Source organism: Bison bison, unplaced genomic scaffold (assembly GCF_000754665.1).
Source record: "Bison bison bison isolate TAMUID 2011002044 unplaced genomic scaffold, Bison_UMD1.0 scf7180017864489, whole genome shotgun sequence".
NCBI classification, from domain to species: domain Eukaryota; kingdom Metazoa; phylum Chordata; class Mammalia; order Artiodactyla; family Bovidae; genus Bison; species Bison bison.
This window is the reverse complement of record NW_011495048.1, coordinates 10,401,840-10,410,557: the sequence shown is the minus strand read 5'-3', so window position 1 is coordinate 10,410,557 and position 8,718 is coordinate 10,401,840. Positions and strand designations below refer to the sequence as shown.

At 43.2% G+C, this 8,718-nt stretch overlaps 1 protein-coding gene across 1 annotated transcript in view; it reads left to right on the top strand.

The window, feature by feature from the left end:
* Nucleotides 1-8,533: 8,533 nt before the first annotated feature.
* The window catches only part of SERTAD2 (SERTA domain containing 2), a 21,218-nt gene continuing 21,033 nt past the window's right edge, over nt 8,534-8,718 (top strand). The window contains exon 1 of the mRNA XM_010863341.1: nt 8,534-8,615. The gene's annotated coding sequence lies outside the window, so the exon portion shown is untranslated. The remainder of the gene's footprint in view (nt 8,616-8,718) is intronic.

Sequence of the window (8,718 nt, the reverse complement as noted above, 5' to 3'; positions counted from 1 at the left end):
TCGATCCCTGGGTCGGGAAGATCCCCTGGAGAAGGAAATGGCAACCCACTCCAGTACTCTTGCCTGGAGAATCCCATTCAGGGAGGAGCCTGGTAGGCCCCAGTCCATGGGGTCACAAAGAGTCGGACACGACTGACCGACTTCACTTTCACTTTATTTTACTCAACATTATGTTTTTGAGATTTAACCATGTTGATATTTGGTAACTTTAGTACTTCTTAACCACCATAGCTTTCAAATGTATTGATTAATTCTCCTTCAGCTATTACAAGCAAAGCTACTATAAACATTCTTCTATGTCTCCATGGGGGATGAAAACAAGAGTCTCTCTAGATTTAGCCCTTATCATCCAGAATTCCTCCAGAAAATTAAGCCCCAGTACCCTAAGGCAAAGGAGGGCATGGCAGCCTACTCCAGTATTCTTGCCTGGAGAATCCTCATGGACAGAAGACCTGGTGGGCTGCAGTCCATGGGGTCGAAAAGAGTCAGACACGACTGAGTGACTAAGCACACGTGCATTGCATCCTAAGGCATTTGTTGTATGTAATGAATTGTCTTCTGTCCTCTAAGTCTAGAATGGTTCACGTTTGGGGATAGAGCTGGAGACTGATACTTGCTCCTAAGAGTGATCACACCAATCTCTTTGTAATTCTTGAGTTCAGTGGGGAGGTTTGAAATCAGCCCTGGTGGGGTATTTACACCACAGAAATCAGCAAATGCTTCAAAAAGGGCTTCTTTCCTTCTTTCCCATTCTCCACCCCCACCCCAACCCCAGCCAGTTGTTAAACATTTACTAGCAACCACTGGTTCTTACCTTTATAGCACCCTTGGGAGAATTGAGGAAATAGTCACTTGAATTCTTTTCTGTAGGGCTTATTTTCTCATGGAACCCTCATGGAGAAAGACTGCAGGTATGTGGGCAGGGTGTGTGCATGTCCAGCTCCACTAGCTAATGTCAGATTATCTCCAAAGTGGTCAAGTGGAGAACTGTGAACTAACCTTTTATAATTTGCATTTTTCCTGTAACTGAGGAGATTGAGTATCTCTTCACGTTTGTTGGATATTTGAGTTTCCTCTTTTTACCCATTTTCTGTTGGTTTTATATTAAAAAAAAAAAACTGACTCGGAGTTCTTTTTTACTTCTGAGTATTAATCTTTTGCTGATTATATGAATTATATACTATCACTTGACAGTCTTTCACTTATCTTTATCTTGTTTATATTGTATTTTGTTTAATGGTTGTTTAATTTTTAATGTAATCCAAGTTATTGGTCTTTTTCTTTATAGTTTGTGCATTGGCTGTCTTACTTCTTTTCTTTTGTTTTTGACTGTTCCAGGTGGCATGTGGGATCTTAGTTCCCCAACCACGGACTGAACCCACGCCCCTGCATTAGAATCATGAAGTCTTAACTACTAGACCGCCAGAGAAGGCCCTGGCTGTTTTGTTTCTGAATAGTCAAAGTCTCAGCAGAAAACAGTATTCCACTCAAATGATTCAACTAAAGAGACATAAATGAAGGGACTTTTGACAGAGATGTGACAAAACTTGAAGCATGGAAGACCAAGAACTTAGATCTTACTATCCTCAGGTCTACAGGGGAAAGGGGAGGAAATGGTGTTGCTAGAATCTATGAGAGTGAGTGCCCTGGAGAAAGGGTCACCTGCAGAAGCTGTGGCTATGGAGGGATGGGTCCTGCTGTAACAGGATCCCAAAGTAGGAAGGAGCAGGGAAGAAACAGCCCAAGCTGTCTCCCCTCTGACCCACTGTTCTCTTTCGGGTACCTTCCTGTTGAGGAATCCAGCTGGAAGCTGGTTGGCAAAGGAGCTTGGTCCCTAGGGGTCAACATTTCCAGGCACAGAGCAAAGAAGAGAATGAATCTTAAGAGACTGAGAATAATCACACATTCCTTATTCTGAGCCCATAAATATATTTTCCTGTATTCTCTCCTAATTGTTTTAAAGTTTTGTTTCACATATTTAGACATTAGTCCACCTGAAATATATATATATATTTTAATCTGAGATACTAATTTTATTTTTCATGCAGGTATCCAGGTGACCTTTAGTCATTTATTGAATAGCCTATTCTTTCCCACTGATCTGTTGCCTCACCTCTGTCATACTTTATGCTTGCATACATGTGTGGGTCTGTTTCTGCACTCTGAATGCTGTTCTGCTGATCTATTTATCCCTTGCCAACACCACTCTGTTTTAATTACTAGAGCTTTATAATAAGCCTTGATATCTGTTAGGCCACATCCCCCATCTTGTTCTTTAAACTTATTAAAGCTATCTTTTGTCCTTTGTTATTCCAGATGATTTCTGGATTTGCTTAAGTTCCTTGGGCAGGGGGAGGGGAGCATTGGGATTTAAGTTGGAATCACATTTAATTTATTGATGTGTTTTGGGGAGACTTGAATAGTATTAAGTATTCTTGTCCATAAATGGTGTAGCTCTCCATTAACTCTTTTCATCTGATGAACTTTTGGAAGGGTTTCTATTTTCTCACTTTTCATTTTTGGTTGTAATGTGGAAATAGTAATTCTGGAGTCTTTATCTTTAGAGCTTTTTTTTGGTTTTAATCACTAAAATTGAAAGCATGATGTCTAACAGTTTTAAAGTGGTAACAAATTAGGATTGAGTGAAAATGAATGTCTACTCATCAAAATTCTTTTCAACCTTTTATAATTTGGGCTTTAATTTCTTAAAGAAAAGTAAACAAATATAAATGATGTTCAAATTACCATTACTATTCCCACAAAAGCTGTTTATCAGCTGTCCCAATATGTACTATGCTGCCCTCTGTGTAATGAGGCCAAATGAATCACTGTAGCCAAAGTCAGGGAATCTAACACTTTTTCGATGAGTTTTTCTTTTTTTTAAATTTGATATGACTCTTTCATATGTATATTTTCTTTTAAAAGAATCATCTTTAGCAACAACTAAATACATGCATTGTTTGAGCAAACTCAAGTTTGTGGAGTGTACATTATTTGTAACAGAACAGAACGGCAGTGGGCGTCAATGCTATAGATGATATTCTCGTGGTATTTGCTGCCATCCCCTCTCCTTTCTAAATTTGGTGTTACAGATTCAACTTCTGTTTTCAAAAAGGGAAGTTGCATATAGCTCATTCACACTATTATTTTCTCCTTAAAAGCCAGTTTCTCTGATAATTGACCATTTAAGGAGTTTCATACACCTCAAACAAGACTTCTCTAAAGACAGCAGTTTTGAAATAAATATTACTTAGAAAGATAATCTTTAATATTTAAAGCATGTTTAGGAAAACCATTAACGAGTTGCACAAATGTATCTAATGTAACATTGCTGTCTATCTGAATAGTTTACCTTGGTTTCTTCCTACTCGGCTTTCACTTTGCTTTTCTGAAATTTTAAATGTAAAAATATTTTTATTTAAAATATATATTTTTCAATTTAAAGCAAATATTATTGTATAGTTAGATAATTTTGGAAAAGTCTTGTTTATTCTGGCAACATGTCTTTAAAGAACAATTCTGCATTGGTGACTAAAAGATAAAGTCTTGCTTAAGTGTTCCCTCTCCTCCAGAAAACCAATAAAAATTCACAGTGGCAAAGTACTGATTCATTTTTTTGTTGTATGCACTGTTTCCATTTAAACTGTGTTCTCTGCCCACATGTTTATTTTTAATGATACTTCATAGTATCATACTTCATAGTCTGAAGTCAGAGGTATTTCCTGGACATCTATACACATTAAAGCTTTGACCTTTTTTTCACATCTCAAAGTAGAAGTTTTATATCTGGGACTTCAAAAAGTGGCTTAAATATGTTATTTACACTCCCCAAATCACCCTAGTTCTCTTAAATGACCTCTTTACTCATAGGTGATTTAAAGGTACACAAGCTTAGATCACTTCTACAACAGATATGAGAATGTGTGTCACAGAAAATAGGATATGAAGTTGGTTTTATATTCTTCCAAACTCCTCTGTGAAGGTAGTCCCCATTGTAGCCACCTTTTCATAGACTCTTAGCTCTGGGAAGGGGCTACAGGAACCTTTGGGCCCTAGTGCCTCATCTGGCGGGAGGTGGACACAGCCCTCTAGATGGAAAGGCCCTGATTCAGCTTCCTTGCTGACTGTGGCTGAAGAACTACACTTGAGATCTTCTAACCAACCACATGTGCTCTTTTCACCAGAACCAGTGCTAATCCTAAATCTGTGATACGGCAGATTAAGAAACTAAAAAGTCAGTGATCAATCATAGTGATTTATTTGTACAAGATCTTCAGACTCCTACTCCAAGACTCAGGCTTGATGGTCTGGAGGCTGTACAATTTCTAACATTCACACAAGTTTTCTAGGGAAGTCAGAAGTGCCGGGTACCTTGAAAAGAAGGTGAATTGCTCAAGAAGGGAGCATGGTTTATGGACAGGAAATCCAAGGTCAACATGCAGATAGGCCAGCATGTAGAGGCCAGAGAGGTAGTGCTGTCTGGGGAACTGAGGACAAGGAGAGAGGTTTCTGAGGAGCACCCACCAGCCGTGGAGGAACAGCATCTGGCAGGAATGGGAGCACTGAAGAGTTGTCACCAGGGAAGGCTTTCTCTTTCCAGCTGAGAAAAGATGAAAGCAAAAGCCAGAGTGTCTAAGGAGAGCCACTCCATTTATCAGAGGATTTTACCAGGAAATAGTGGCCAGTGAAGTAGGGAGGAAACTCATGCTCAACAGAAGCCATCTCATCTAGAAATAGAAGGGACTAATCAAAGATGCCAGAAAAAAAGAAAAGGGTTTCAAGAGCGTCTTATTCCAATATCATCATTACGATTTTGTTCTAAATTAGGATTTAAATATTGTCAGATCTTTAAAAGAGAAAAAGGTGTGTTCACTAACAGGAAAATGACTCTCTCTCAGAACACAAGGGGCCGTCATTGCAAAGCAGCCTAGTAACAGTGAGGGAAACTGCGAGAGTGGCTCTTCACTGGAGTTGAAACTCTGCTCTTGTGAAGCATGGCTGCAAGGACAGGCAGGAGAAAGCCTGACGTGAGGAGGTGGTCAAAGAGGTGGAGAAGGCTTTGCAGAGGCAGATGAGTTACCCAGCTCCTTTGGCACCGACAAGTTTTAACTTGCTAGAGGCTGAAAAGTTCTGAGCCTGTTCGTGCTGTCTTTGTGAGAGTGTTCATTAGTTTTCCTAGTCATCCTATCCTGTGTCAATTCTCTGATAATCAGTTAGGTAATGTGGGACTTCCAGACTTTATTTTGAAGATTTATTAATAGATTTCAGTGATCAGTGAATGGGAAGTCTGCATTCAGTTAGACTGTCTGTATTTTCCATGAAAAGATGATTTAACCCAGCTGGCTATATTATTGTGTTTAATAACTGAAACATTTATGGGGGGGGCATAAGAATATTTCCAAGGTATATAGATGGGTGATTGACTGGTATTTCTTGTGGAACTTGAAAGATAAAACGTAATAAAGGAGAAAGGATAAGTTTGCAAACTGTTGTGAAATCTTTCTCAGTTTATATAGCTAGCTTGTCCTTGTGTCAATTCTTTGGTGCATATTAATTAAGTGCTAAAAGTGGCCTTCAGTTAGTGCAGTCATCTGGTTGTTTGCAAGACGTGAGGGTACAGAAACTTTCAAGAGAAGCAGTGAAGTGCAAACTAGTACCCAGAACCACAAAGCAATGTTGAGAAGTACCTCTCTGAAATTAAACTTGTGAGTATTTTTAAAAATTACCATCACAGTCCTATACTTACAAGAGCAGTGTTTCTTTTCTCCCTAAACAGATATGTTCCTGATAGTTAAATGTGGATGACTGGCCTAATTTCTTGTATGTGCAAGTGAGAGGGAGAAACTCTAAATCCTGAGGGTAGGATTATTTTAAATGGGCTTTTAAGTGTCCCAGAGAGTGAAAGTGTGAAAACCATACTCATGTGTTCACTAAACATTTCTTGCTCATTTGCTAGGAATAAACAATATTTTTTTTAAAAAATCATGCATACTAAAGGGAAAGGGAGTTGACTTCAAAAGCTCTGGGAGGGCCTTTCCTTAGCCTCATGGAGTTGGATTCCCAGGGCCAGGCAGGAATTGCTGTGCTGGGCTGAGGGGGACTCGGCCCTAGGGGAGGGGACTGTGTACCACTTGGTGAGGGACCACATGAGCAGGTATTCAAATGGCCACTTCATGCTTTGACTTCATGGTAAAAGATGCCAGAATCTCAAAGTGGGGAAAGTGGGACACATATATAACATAGATACCTGTATATAACATATATAAAATAAGGCATTTACCTTCAAAAGTATGGGAAGGTGAAAAATATTTTACCTCGGAACTCAGATTGCTTTCCTAAGAACTCAGACCTTTACTGAGCACACACAGAATTCGTGCTTTAGCAAAATCATGCATCCACTCTGGAGACACAAAAATTGTCACTTTGATCTTTAGTTCTTCCAGTAATTCATCTGCTAGAAAATATCCACGTGTCACAAAAATTGTGCAAGTCTAACTTGGTGCTCACTTCAATTCATGAATAACAGTTTAAATTTATTTTAAATTCAAGAGAACCTCTGGCCTCTGCTACAGAGATATCACAGTATTGCAGCTTCTATTTCAATGGCTTCTCTTTAAAGTGAGTGGGTTGTTCGGAAACTGTTAGTAGTGTCCTCTCTGAAAGGCAGAATTCTGGAAATGAAAAATATCTTGGCCTCATGGCAAAATGTTTGAATACTGTGCCACTTAGGCACAAACTGAGCAGGATGCGCTGAGGGCCCGGAGCACGACTTCCATGATGAGTAATTTGGAATGCCATTGTAATGAAATTTTCCAAAGATATACACAAATCATTAGCTTTTAGCACTGGCTATACTTAAAAAAAATCTGTGTAACCTTTTAATTATATCGAGGGTCCAGTAAAAAATCTTTTTCATTCCCTTTCAAGATAAAACAAGAAACATTTTCTCCTCTACCAACATTTTAGCCCAGATTTAATTTCAATAATACCGTCAATTTGATTGATAACAAATCATTACTGAACAGTTCCAATAGGTCTCAACTTGTCTTGATGTTAACGACTTATAATCACCTTTATGTTAGGTCTTAAAGCTTTATTATCCTTAAGTATAACTAGTATAGTGGACCATTAAATTCCAAAGAGATCTGAGACAATATTGATTGGGGTGGCAGCCAAAATTTTAAGGTGCCTGAATTCCTTTTCATAACATCTTTAAACTGAATATGCATGCCATTTTTAAAATAATCATTAATTTTCCAGGGGAGGTCTCCTGTCCTAGGACTTTTAAATTTGCACCACACACACAAGCCTCCCAAAACGAGTATAAATTTTCCTAATAAATATAAGTAGTTCAAAGCAGAACTTCTTAAGGAGAAGGAAAAGGCTATCGCTGTGAAACTGCGCCTAGGTCCCCCCTGCGTCTTCAAGCCAGGCGTCCCTACCTGCGTGGGCTCTGCCGGGTTTGCACCGCGGCCGAAGCCTGCCACGAAGCCTGCCAAGTCGTTTCCCTCCTGTTCCGATAAAGTACTCTTGACTTGGTGACCCATTTCAAGTGTTGGGCTGAGGGCACCGCACTCAAGGGGGATTTGTCCCCACCTCCAGCCGGAGCCTTCATCCTACCTCTTGGACACTCTGAGGGCCACTCATATGTCCGGAGGCGCAGGCATCGGAGAGCGTCTCAGCAGCGGACGCGCTGCCCCCGCCCTCCCGGGACGTCTGTCTCGAAAACCCCGCGGGCAGCGCGGATACCGCGCCCCGCGGTCGGATTTTTCTCTTTCCCCATCTACCACCACCGCCCCCTCCCCGCCCCGGGACCCTGCCTGCCCGGCTAACCGGCCCCAAGTTGCAGAATAGCTGAGATGCTTGTCATATTTGCGGTCGCGCGACTCAGCAGGCTGTGCGCGCGCGGCACTCGTTGCCGCCTTTGTCACTAGCGGCTCCGTCATTTGCATGAGTGGTCTGAGGGGATTACTGGTGGTTAGTTGTGGTCCCCTGGCCGGAGTGTCTCGTTTCCTCTCCCCTTCTCCTTAAGCTTTTCCTTAAGAGAAAATCAAGGGCGCGCCGGCTGGGTAGGGAGCCGTGGGCGGCGCTGCCACCCGGCATCTCGCGTGCTCCGCCTGCCCCTTCCTGCTCCTGGGGCGGACGGGCCCCGCTCGGCATTTATCGCGCCTCCCGGGACCGCCGGGGGAGGGGGCGGGGCCCGGTCGAGAGGGCGGGGCCTAGCGGCCGAGGGGGCGGGGCGGGCCGAGGGGCGGGGCCTGCTGAGCCCGGGGCCCGGAGCTCGCGGGAGGCTCGCTGGCCGCACGTCACTCCTGCACAGCTAGTGCTGGAGCAGTGGCTGCCGCTCGCTCGGTCAGGGCGCCCCCTCCGCCCGCCTCCGGCTTCCTCCTCCGCTGCCTGCCGCCGCCGCCGCCGCCTCCTCCTCCACCATTGTATAATGCTCCGAGCGCGCAGGCAGAGGACGGCGGAGTCTTAGCTTCGGTCTCGCCTCCTGCCCGCTCCTCGGCGCCACCCTTGGGCCCCCGGAGCGGGGGATTCCGCATGGAGCGGGAGGAGCTTGAGGAGTGGGCAGAAACCCCTCCCGATGTGCTAGTTCCCAGGTGGAGCTGCATGTGGTAAGTTCTCCCGGCGCCGGCTTGGAGGGGATTCTCGGATGCGCGGGGCTCCGGGTGGGTGGGGGCAGCGCTGGGACCTGGCCAGGGCCGGGTGAGCCTGGAG